The sequence below is a fragment of the Heloderma suspectum genome, chromosome 7 (genome assembly GCF_057233095.1).
Source record: "Heloderma suspectum isolate Gila_16-S chromosome 7, 16-S_ref, whole genome shotgun sequence".
Classification (NCBI taxonomy): Eukaryota; Metazoa; Chordata; class Lepidosauria; order Squamata; family Helodermatidae; genus Heloderma; species Heloderma suspectum.
The window spans coordinates 58606493-58618729 of record NC_139464.1 but is presented as its reverse complement, the minus strand read 5'-3'; positions in this window follow the sequence as shown (position 1 = coordinate 58618729).

Genomic DNA, 12237 nt, shown 5'->3' with positions numbered 1-12237 from the left:
CGGGTGACTTTAAAAAAAAAAAAGCGCGTACGCAAATGGCGACCCCCATAGGGAGCCGCCATTCGCGTTCCTTATTTGGTCGCTGTAGTCTACATAAAGATTTACGTAGACTACGGCGAAAATAAAGTGCTGCATTCAATATGCCAACAAATCTGGAACACTCAACAGTGGCCACAAGACTGGAAAAGGTCAGTTTACATTCCAATTCCAAAGAAGGGCAATGCCAAAGAGTGTTCAAACTACCGCACCATTGCGCTCATTTCACATGCCAGCAAGGTGATGCTCAAAATCCTACAAGCTAGGCTTCAGCAGTATGCGAACCGAGAACTACCGGAAGTACAAGCTGGGTTTAGAAGAGGCAGAGGAACTAGAGATCAAATCGCCAACATTCGCTGGATCATGGAGAAAGCAAGAGAATTCCAGAAAAACGTCTATTTCTGCTTCATTGACTACGCTAAAGCCTTGGATTGTGTGGATCACAACAAACTGTGGCAAATTCTGAAAGTGATGGGAGTACCAGACCACCTTACCTGTCTCCTGAGAAACCTGTACGAGGGTCAAGAAGCAACAGTAAGAACCAGACATGGAACAACCGATTGGTTCAAAATTGGGAAAGGAGTACGACAAGGCTGCATATTGTCACCCTGCTTATTTAACTTATATGCAGAGTACATCATGAGAAATGCCGGGTTGGATGAATCAGAGGTCGGAATTAAGATTGCTGGGAGAATTATCAACAACCTCAGATGCGCAGATGATACCACCCTAATGGCAGAAAGCGAAGAGGATCTAAAGAGCCTCTTGTTGAGGGTGAAAGAGGAGAGTGCAAACGCTGGTTTGAGACTCAACATTAAAAAAACTCAGATCATGGCATCTGGCCCCATCACTTCCTGGCATATGGAAGGGGAAGAAATGGAAGCAGTGTCAGATTTTATTTTCTTGGGCTCCAAGATCACCGCAGACGGTGACTGTAGCCATGAAATTAAAAGACACTTGCTCCTTGGGAGGAAAGCTATGGCAAACCTAGACAGCATAGTAAGAAGACATCACCTTGCCGACAAAGGTCCGTCTAATCAAAACTATGGTTTTCCCAGTAGTAACGTATGGCTGTGAGAGCTGGACTATAAGGAAGGCTGAGTGCTGAAGAATTGATGCTTTCGAACTGTGGTGCTGGAGAAGACTCTTACGAGTCCCCTGGACTGCAAGGAGGTCAAATCAGTCAATCCTAAAGGAGATCAACCCTGAGTGCTCATTGGAAGGACAGATACTGAAGCTGTAGCTCAAATATTTTGGCCACCTAATGCAAAGAGAAAATTCTCTGGAAAAGACCCTGATGCTGGGAAAGACTGAAGGCAAAAGGAGAAAGGGACGGCAGTGGATGAGATGGCTAGGTAGCATCACTGATGCAATGAATATGGACTTGAGCACACTCCGGGAGAGAGCGCAGGACAGGAGGCCCTGGCGTGCTATGGTCCATGGGGTCACGAAGAGTCAGACATGACTGAATGCCTGAACAACAACAATCATTCTAACTAAGCATTAGTTTCTGATGGGAAGAATAACAAATTAAAGCAACGCTACAGAACTATATCTCTGCCTCCATTATAGTTCTTGGCAATGCTTTCTGAGTCGTTGCTGCCAGAGGGTGGTGGGTTTTTCAGAGTAACTAATTTTGATTGGGAAAATGTAAGAGAAAAGGGTTTAGGTCATTCATAAGCAGACTTGGGCAGTCAAAGTATTTGTTCTAGTTTCAGTATAAAGGAAATGTGGTCGTGATCTTATGTAGTAGTTCTTGGAGGATTTGCTTACTTCCTACAGTTCTGAAATGAAAATCAATAGCAAACATGACAAACATTCCATTTTACTAGTATTTGTAGCTATGTAATCTTCAAATTTGGTTTCACTTTAGGAGCCCACATAAGCTTAGCAATGAAGGGTAGACTTTGGCATTATTAAAGTCAATGCTTTGGGATTTTGGACATCCATCTGTTGATTATCAAAAACACAACACACACACATGTGTGTGTGATATAATTTTGCATTGTATTAATCATCTTTCATAGAGGAACTGACATCTTACACTGGTCTTGGGTATGGAATGGCCCATTGTTGTGACAGGCCAGTTTACAGCCATATATTCTGCTTCAGCAAACTAATTGGCATTTTATCTTCATTTCAAAAAAGAACATCTATTATGCAGGATTGAGATCTCTAATAATCCCCCAAAAGCAAAAAGTTATTGAATGTGTGTGTTCCCCACCCCCATTAGAGTTCTCTCCTAAATTTTTTTGTTGCATTTCTGCAAACCTTGGGGTTCCCCAGGCTTGCTAAGATCTCCTTTTGTGTAGATGCTGCCATTTTAGCTACATAAAGACTGCCACTGTGAGAACTGAGTTATTATTATTATTATTATTATTATTTATTAAATTTATTAATTGCCCATCTGGCTGGTCACCCAGCCACTCTGGGCGATGTACAGCATATAATAAAACAGTTGAAAACAATAAAATTCTACAATAAAAACATCTTCTAAAATACCCTAACCCACCCCAAATGTTCATTGTGTCTGTCTATCTGTCCATCTATATCTATCTATTAGGGATATGTGTCAGATTCTGCCGAAACCTGATCCAAAGTGGCTCCTTTGGACCATTTCTTGTGCCTCCAGAGATGAAGCAGGCTTCCCTCCAAAGTGACTAGAACATAAGCTGGACGCTGCATGAGGCTTTGTTTACAATTCAGATTTGGAATGGCATGTCTCCCAGCGCTGGCTTCAAGGGTTGGAATGGTTGGGAACCTGCCAAAGGCCCACACCCCAGCAAGGGCCTACTAACAAGACCCCCCCCCCAGAATTGCTCCTTCTCTTTACCTTCTTCTGCACTTGCCTCTGGCCCAGACAATAGTGATCGTGAGGAAGAGGAGGAGGAGTTGCTACTGCCTGCTTGTTCATTGGCTCTCTGCCTGTCAAACAAGCAGGTAGTATGAATGATGAGAACGAGGATAAGCAACAAGAGCAGCTGGTGACAATGGTGTTGCGAAAGTAGACTCACTGAGGGAGGTGGCCCATTGGGAGTGTCTTGCCCAAGGGCCTTCAAAAACTTGGAGCCAGCACTGCTTCAAAAGTACCATCTTTTGTTTTCATTTCTCTAAACACTGATTGGGGAGGAAGGAGGGAGTGGGGTTGAATGACTGACAGATCCACCTTTTAATCATAGAACACATTTTACCCAAGGCTCTCCGGTTACTGTGCTTTGTGGGAGGGCAAGGACCATGAGATGGCTGTTCTTCCCGTGCCACTTGGCTTTACCATGAAAAAGCCTTAAAGTGGTTTTCAATAATCATAACTCTCCGTCCTCTGTATCTATCCTTCTGAAACTTTGCAGGTTTCTTGCCTGGACACAACTATATGATGTGTTCCATTGTCATTTAAATTGCCCAAAATATAAGGCATGGAAAGAGGAAGTGAATCACCACCCAAATTTGTGGACTCTCACTCCACATAAAGCACTGCACCTATCCTTGGAGTTTGACACCAGGTTCAGGGAGGAAACTGGTACTGGGAGTAAGGGTAGAATCTAAGCTGTTCCTGTGCCTCAACACACCCATTTTCTGTCTTCATTTCACACAGTGAAATGGGTCACACAGTGCCATCAGCTTATCAGCACCACAGCACTGAGACTTTCACTGTGAACTGTCTCAGTGTTGTGTTGTTGTGGTAACGTGAGGCCGCTTTTATACACTCAGATTCAATTAGGGATGTTGGAGAATTCCGCCACGGATTCCAGGGAGGCCAAATTCCACTGCATTCAGCCCCCCGGAATCCGTGGTGGAACAAAGCAACCCCCCCTGCCACCCCCCGATATGGGCCCGGAATGGAGTCTACCTGTTTGAGGCTGTCTGGTGCTCTGCGAATGGCTGCCGCATCTGCGGCTACCATTTGCCTTCCCACGAATGGCTGTGATAGGCTACATAAGTATTTACGTAGCCTATCACAGCTAACACAGGGATGCCATTTGCGTCCCTGCGGAGGCCGTGATAGGCTATGTAAATACTTACGTAGCCTATCACGGCAATAGGCCGGAATGCAAATGGCGGCCGCTACGCCATTTGCGTCCCTGTTTTTTGCCGTGATAGGCTACATATATATTTACGTAGCCTATCACGGCAAAAGACAGGGGTGCAAATGGCGGTGGGTACGGCGGCCGCCATTTGTGTCCTTGCACAGCCCAGCAGCAGCCGGATGTCCAGCTGCGGGCGGCCCCGGCCGGCAGCTCCACGGAGTCACAGTGGAGCGGAGCCGGCCGGGGAGGATTTCGGAGGGACGGATGGAGCGCCTCTCCCCCAACGCAGATGTCCCTGGACAAAACCAGGTAAGTGTTTCGTACATCCCTAGATTCAATCTGCAATTTCTTTGCTGGGAGACAGAACTGTGTTCTAAGAAAATAAGTCAAAATAAATAACACAGCACTGATGTAGCCCACCTGTTGTTTACATAAGTGTTGTTGTTAGAAGGTGGATTAGAAGAGGGGAAAAGACCTTTAAATTAATGAATCTTATTACCATATGAGTAATAGGAATGTTAGAATATGGTGCTGTAGAGAATAATTTGTTCCAGAATGTTATCACCCAAATTGCCAAGGCATGAAACAAGTTAAGTATTTTAATGAAAGTAATAATTTGCCCTACAAGATACATCTGTTTGTGAGATATTATGTATAGAATGCAGTCCTGGTTTTGGAAGGGCCTTGGACAAGACACCCTCAATCGTTCCTCTCCATCCATGAGTCTTCCTTCTCACCAACATCGTCAGCAGCTGCTATTGCTCCTCCTCCTCTTTCTCATCACTGTTACCACTTGCTTGTTTGACAGGCAAGGAGCCAGTGAGCTAGTAGGCAGTGGCATCAACTGCTTCTCCTTCTCAAAATCAACAACTCATCTCCCACTGACAGTTTCCCTAGGATTGCAGGACTGATGGACAGCCCACTCTGGACCACGGGGCTAAGAGATGCTGGGTTATGTGCATTTGGGTTGGACGGATTTTTATTGAAATCCATTGTAAGCTATCTTAAGGATCATTTGATCAAAAGGCAGGGTATGAATCAAGAGGCGCTGAACCTCTTTCAGTCTAAGGGGCAAATTCTGTTTGGGAGAAGCTCTCAGGGGCCACATTCCAGTGGTGGGTGGGCCTGAAAGACAGGGCTCCAAATACAAAAAGATGCCACTATATTTTAGTGCCAAAGTCTTACTTCCAATAACTCAGCCTTAGGAGAAGCACCTCAACCTTTTACAATGGGAAGAATCTGCACAAAAGCTGTGAAACGACCAAATGATCGATGGTTGTGGTAAAGGGGGTGGGGCTAGGGGTAAGGGACATTGCCATCTTGGGAACTTTGGAGAGCCAGATTGGAACCCCACACCTGAAGTTCTGCACCCTGATATAAACCTTCTAAATATAAATAAAATAAACACTTGACCAAACAATTGACTGCACATTTTTGTCTGATCAAGCATCCAACACTACATGCAGCCCCAAATGACTGAGGTTCTCATTGAAAACATAAGCGGCCTAGGCAGAAATGTCCATTGCTTTTGTGCGTTCCTTCCTGAGCTTCAGTGGAATCAATGCTCACATGCAGCATTGTCTGCTAAAATTCGGACAGGTCTGTAGGGACCACCCTGTGAGTGTGGTGTTCTATCCATTATGGCAGGCAGTGGTCATTTAAGATATATCTGACTTGGTAAGCGCTTGGTAAAAATGTCATCTCTTGACAACAACCTCTGGATACTAATTACCAACATCCCCATCATTAAAGAAAGTTACTTCAAATAACCTTCTTTTGCCTGATTAGCTGGCTTTTGAACGTAACAAAACAAAACAAAACAAAACAAAAAAACAGAACACTGCTTTCTTCAGCACAGCTGCATTTATGAATGCAATTGGAAGCTCAGATTTGCTCCCTCAAATGCCTGGTTTACCCATTTTTTCTTTTCAGATATGAAGATCAATGCACCTTATTCGACCTACGGTGAAATATTATTAAGAAGAAACATGCAGTACAGCTTAGGTTTAAAATTTTAAAGAGATTTTATTATAGTCAGTGATATATACAGTAAATGCCACAAATAAATATTATAAATATGACAAATAAATAAATAAATAAAAGATACCAACCTTTCTATGGGCAAGTTATATATAGGCCCTTGGTTCTTTTTCACGATTATTTCTATTTGGATGCAATGTGGCTTCATGGTGATTGGACAATCAGCAGTAGGGAGGCACTCCTTAACCATTTTCCCAAGAACTGTTTTCTTGCAAAAAATGATCCCCAAGCTGCTGCTTTTCTCTCTGTAGGAGAAAAGATACATGGATCCCTTCTCCCCTTGTGGGTAAGAAAGCAGTATGTGTGCGTGTGTCTGGATTTTGAGTGGAATCCAATGGGTGCTTATGCATCATCCACCAACTCCACTGTGCCTCACCAATTCCTGTCTGCATATGGGACTCACCATTTCTGGAAGGAAAATTTAGTGCTTCCAGGGCAACTGGCAATGACTGAAAATGCTCATTTCTGGAATGGGCAGGTTGGTGATGCTTGCATACGGGAGCTTCAACCTGCCCCAATCATTTCAGGGCTGATTTCAGGACTGGGAAGCTGGTTTCAGGGCTTCCTCTTGGAAGCGCTAAATCAATGTTGTGCAAGTGGTGGGTCCTGCTGACGTAACATAATTGGCGAGACCCACCGCTTGCACAAGAGAATCAGCAAGGTGCAAGAGAATTGGCTGAGGCATAGAGAAACATGATATCTATGTATGTGGATTTTGAACTTTTAATGGTTGGTTCTCTTGTTGTTGTTGTTGTTGTTAAAAATTAGGAGAGAAATGAGATAATGTCTGTGAACTCAATGCATGATATACAACTAAGATAAGTAGAGAATAATAAGCATTTGTTGTGTAAGGGGAGCCAAAGGTAGATATCTTACAATCTTAACAGATATTTTGGTGTATGTGTATTGTGTGTTTATGTTGTTGTTGTTTTTTCCTTTCTTTTTAAAAAATAAAAATAAAATTATTATATCAAAAAAAGAGAATTGGCTGAGGCATAAGTGCCCCATTGGATTCTGCCCTTTGAGCAGGAATGAGTTCGCAGGGAAAGGGCCAATCTGCCCCTGCTGGTATTCCACTTGGTACTGAAGCCACTTGTGGTGTCTTGTATATTTAAAAGAAAAGGTATATGAATATCTATCTATCTATCCATCCATCCATCTACCACTTGCAATGTGTAGTTTATGTCCCTATGACTATGGGACATGGAATGTGTTTCAACAAAAGCTTATGCGTATGTAACATTTTCTGATCTGCAGCTGGTTCTCCACTATAGCAAATTGTGTTTGACTCATGATGATCATTATCCTGGCATTTTTAGATGTGTTTAAATCCAAAGAGTTACATACGGATAAGGCAATACTGCCTCCCCCGCACAACCCCCCCTAATTTGTTGTTGTTTATTCGGTCAGTCGCTTCCGACTCTTCGTGACTTCATGGACCAGCCCATGCCAGAGCTTCCTGTCGGCCGTCGTCACCCCCAGCTCCCCCAAGGTCGAGTCCGTCACCTCCAGAATATCATCCATCCATCTTGCCCTTGGTCGGCCCCCTCTTCCTTTTGCCTTCCCCCCTAATTACAAACTTTTATTACTTACAGCTCACTAGAAGGGTGTTTGTGAAAAGAGGTATACATGTTGCCTTGTAAAGAAGTAGTCTTCATGAAAAGAATGATCTCTAACCCTGCTGACACTCGATTTCTTTCTTAGTATGAGCACCAACTAAGCAATCAATAGCCTGCAAGCTAAAAGGCTCTGTATCAATATTAAACCCCCATGGCACCTTGTTCTGATGCTTTTGACATTTGTTCTAAGTAAGTTTAAATGAACTTCTCCGATAAGCACCACAAAAATATCTTCCTATGCCTCAACGGAACAATAGCTGACTTCGTTATGTGTCTTTCTAAAGGGATGTTGACATGATTAAAATATGCTATTTTCTATGTAAGTAATCATACCCTGCCAATTCTGTTGCTCTCCAGGCAGTTCTCTATAGGTTGACCAGCCAAGCAAACTACCAAAGTAGCTGGAGCAGTCAAGTTAGGGAAATGTAGACTCCAATTCAAGAGGGAGAGAGAACACACAGCCATTAACTCAAGTGAGTGTTAAAAAGTTCAAAATTCTCTGAATGGCTAGTGCCTCACCGTAGTTCACCACAATAGTCACATGAAAACTGTTGCCTTACAAGGCCACATCTTCCAACAAACACACAAAAAGAAAATAGAGTGTCATATACTCTGTCCATTTCTGAAGTTTGCAATGCGATTTGCAAAAAAGAAGCAAAAAGCAAAATGCATGTATCTAAAACAGTGAGCACAAAAATATGTACGTATATTGGGAAAAATGCATATGTTTGAATACTCATACAGATTAAAAATTCAATCCTATGAAGAATTGGGAAAAAATAAATTTAGCATTGGAAAAATGAGAACTTCCGTGAAACCAAGCTTGACATATTACTCAATTATAAGCTTTACTTCCTTATTCCATCATCATTGCTATACTTTTGTGGTGTCCTTCCCTTCCCCATGTCCCCATATATTTGGTTTCATGTCCTTCCTCTTTTCCCCTTTATAAATATTCCAAATGAGCCCAGTCCATTATAAAGAAGTGTTGATAGGCTTGCTTTTTATTCCTTAAGGTGACTCTGTGCTCTTCCTTAGCCCAGTTCTTGGCTAGCAAGACAGCATCTGCAATTGTATCAAAACAACCAGTTTCAACAAAAACAAAGTATTTAAGGAAAAAATCAGCACACAAGCAATTTTCATTGTCAATATTTTAATCACTGCATTAAGACATCTCTGTGGCCCAAAGAACTGAATGGTAAGTGAACAGGATTTAGAAAAAATACAAAGTAGAATATTAGGAGGATGAACAACATTACAATAGGTTAATATTGTCAAAGGCACCCCCCCCAACCTAAATGTTAATAACTTTTGAAACCCTGAACAGGTATTTATCAAAAACATACACACATGTTTGAACTATACATTGACTTAATTGTGTAGCATAGTGCTGAAGATTTTTTTTTAAACTGTAGCATAAGTGTGTGCAGCCCCAATTCAGACTGCGACCTCCATGCACTTGGAGGAGAGGATCACCACCCTCGAGGTTAAAAAAGGTGGGGGAAAGCCTCAGTTGCCATCAATTGAGACTTTTTTCTTTTCTTTTTTAACCCCACCCACCATGGGAGAGGGTTTTTTTTGGTGGGGGTGAATGGTGGGGAGAAGGTTTAATCCTCCCCACCTAGTGCATGGTTTCCCAATCTAAATTAGGACCACACACAATTACTCTATAGCAAAAAAAAAAAAAGGGTTATCCTCAGCTCCACACTATGCAGTAAATGTAACATGTAGATTGATCCACAGGGAGGGAAAGAAAGATGTTTTAACTTTTGGTTGCCCAATTTATTTCAGTAGAAAAAAAACCAAATATATGCTTAATATCTCCCTGACATCACACTTCATATATTTATAATTAAGATAATAAATTGCAGTGCCTCTCCTTAAAGCAATAGCTGTATTCATGAGAGGAGTTAAATAATTTGGAATATCTTAAGTCATCTTAACACATATTAGTATTCATCATGCTTCTAGGCATCAATTGTATGCATAGTGCAAGTCCTTTGCCTGGGAGCTTAGAAGATTGTTGCTCATCCTAAAAAACTGGGAGGGGCAATGGGAGACAATCTGGTATTAAATGGACATTTCTCCCCCACCCTTCATTCCCATACAGATGATACCCTGAAACCTAATCCTCCAGTGACATTTGCATTCCCTGAGTGTAGAAGAACTGTGAGTTCTAGATCCTCCAGCCACTTAAACATAAACTTTACTGAAGTGAGAAGGGTCAAATAAGCATTTCAACCTAAGGCTTATGTATTTTTGGTTCCTTGCGTCATTGTGCAGATGTGCCTATGCACAAATTAATGAAACTTCCATATGAGGAAGGACCAGTGGTTGGTAGTGCAGGTGCTCATCATAACCATCTCCAGAGCCACACCCCAAAGGAGAGTCCAAAAAGGCAGCCAACTGGGTTCTATCTGTGTTCAAACCAGTTCTATCAGTTTTTGTCTCCACCAGGAACAGATCTTTTGTAAAGGTAATAGGTCTTAATTGCCCATTCAAGAACAAGCTCCCTCCCCCCTCCAATCCTTCACATTACAGCAGGAAACAATATAGTGTCGCTGGGGAAATTCATTTCTACCCTGGTAGTGTGAGCATTGCACTTTGGTTCAGCGGGCACCTGGCGGGAAAAGGAAAGTGTGAGTGGAGGGTGGCAGATGATGTCCCTGTGAACCCTGGCTCCACTGTACCACTAGGAAGGACTTCTCCATTCACTTGACTCTCAGACCAGGGACACTGCTGTGAGCCATCTGTTTACTTAGGGGCCTCACTGACACCAAAGCCAATGGGGCTGTTCACACAATACGCTAACCCACACTCAGTGGTTGAGTGTGGGTTGTTGAAGTGTGGCTTAGGATGTCGCCTGAACTAGGGATGGATGGACTCGCCTCCATCTGGGTCGGTTGGGGGTTCGGCAAGCTGCCACCAGCACTTGCACAGCCTGTGCTTTACAGCTGGCCATTGTGCGCAAGATTAAATTTACAAAAAATAGCAAGTCGCTGCCATTTCTCTGTGTAATGGCAACTCACACAGAGGAGGGGTGACTTTGAGATCATGGCTTGGTGGGTTGGGGCAATGCTTCTTTCTCCCGCTTCCTCCCTGGCTACCGTGAAAGCATCCTGTCAAGGCACTGCTGCCACAGTAGCTGGGATGGGAGAAGGAGAAAGGATGCCCCCCCTGAGCCGCATGCCTGCAGCTGCCACCCCCTCCCCATGCAAGTAAATGAGGACTCCAGCAGTCAAGCCCTTATGGGCATAAAGCCCTAGCATACAAAAGGCCGGTCGGAGTGTTCAGCGCCACATGCGTGCCAACCACTCTTGCCATCTCCTTCTTGCAAGGAAGAGACGGAGAGTGTAGTTGGTGGTGATGACCCCGGGCTGCTCCTGGCCACTTGCCAAGGTCCGAGGTGCTGGGTGACTGGGTTCGTCAGTGCCCCATGGCTCAGTGAGTGGGGGCTGGTCATGGGGGAATCTGCTGGCCTCCCATACTAGACTGTTCACTCATGACATCCCTAGTCTGAACCCAGGAGATTTTCCACAGTGTGGCTTGTTAACCACCCTGAACAACCAAACAACAAACTATGGGTACTCAAAGTGGCTTGTTTAAGAGGAATAAGCCACATACATGGTTAACAAGCCACCCTATGGAAAATGCCCTGTGTTCAGACAACACGCTAACCCACAGTTCAACAAATAACATTTTCCCTACATGCTCCACACTGCAGCATTTTGCTGTAGGTCCCACTTGTAAAAATAATATAACCAAGCAGCAATCCTCATTTCATAGAACCACTTTATTTTGAAAAATAAATAGCACAACTCTAATCACTGCCCATGTACATTTCAGAACATAAGAAGAGCTATGCTGGATCAGACCAAGGGTCCATCTATTCTGTCCACACAGTAGCCAATAAGCTGTTGACTGGGATCCCACAAGGAGGACATGTGTGCATCAGCACCCTCCACAGCAACTGGTGTACATAGGCATACTGCCTCTGATACTGAAGGTAGTACATAGCCATCAGGACCAGAAGCCATTGATAGCCTTCTCCTCCATGAATTTGTTGAACCCACTTTTAAAGCCATCCAAATTGGTGGCCATCACTACATCTTTGTGGTAGCGAATTCCATTTCTATGGAACCGAATATTCATTAAGGTCCGAAACAGCATTTTAGATCAAAAGAGCTGTTAGATGAACTGTCAGTGATCATTAATATTTTAATTTAAACATCTCTGTAGTCTGGAGATATGCATATAGTGATAGAGTTTAAGGAATTATTTTGTACATGTCACAACAGAATACAGAGAGTAGTAAATGATGATTAGCAAATAGGCTTCAGCCTTTGCTCCCCCCACCCCCCAAACCAATTAAAGTTACATGTACTTGATTACTATTACACTTAACAGGACAGACTAGTCATGACTAAGTTAAGTCCCACTGATTTCAGTGGGACTTAAGCATAACTAGGTGTACAACACAATCTTGTACATTTCTACTCATTAAGTGGGCTTTATTC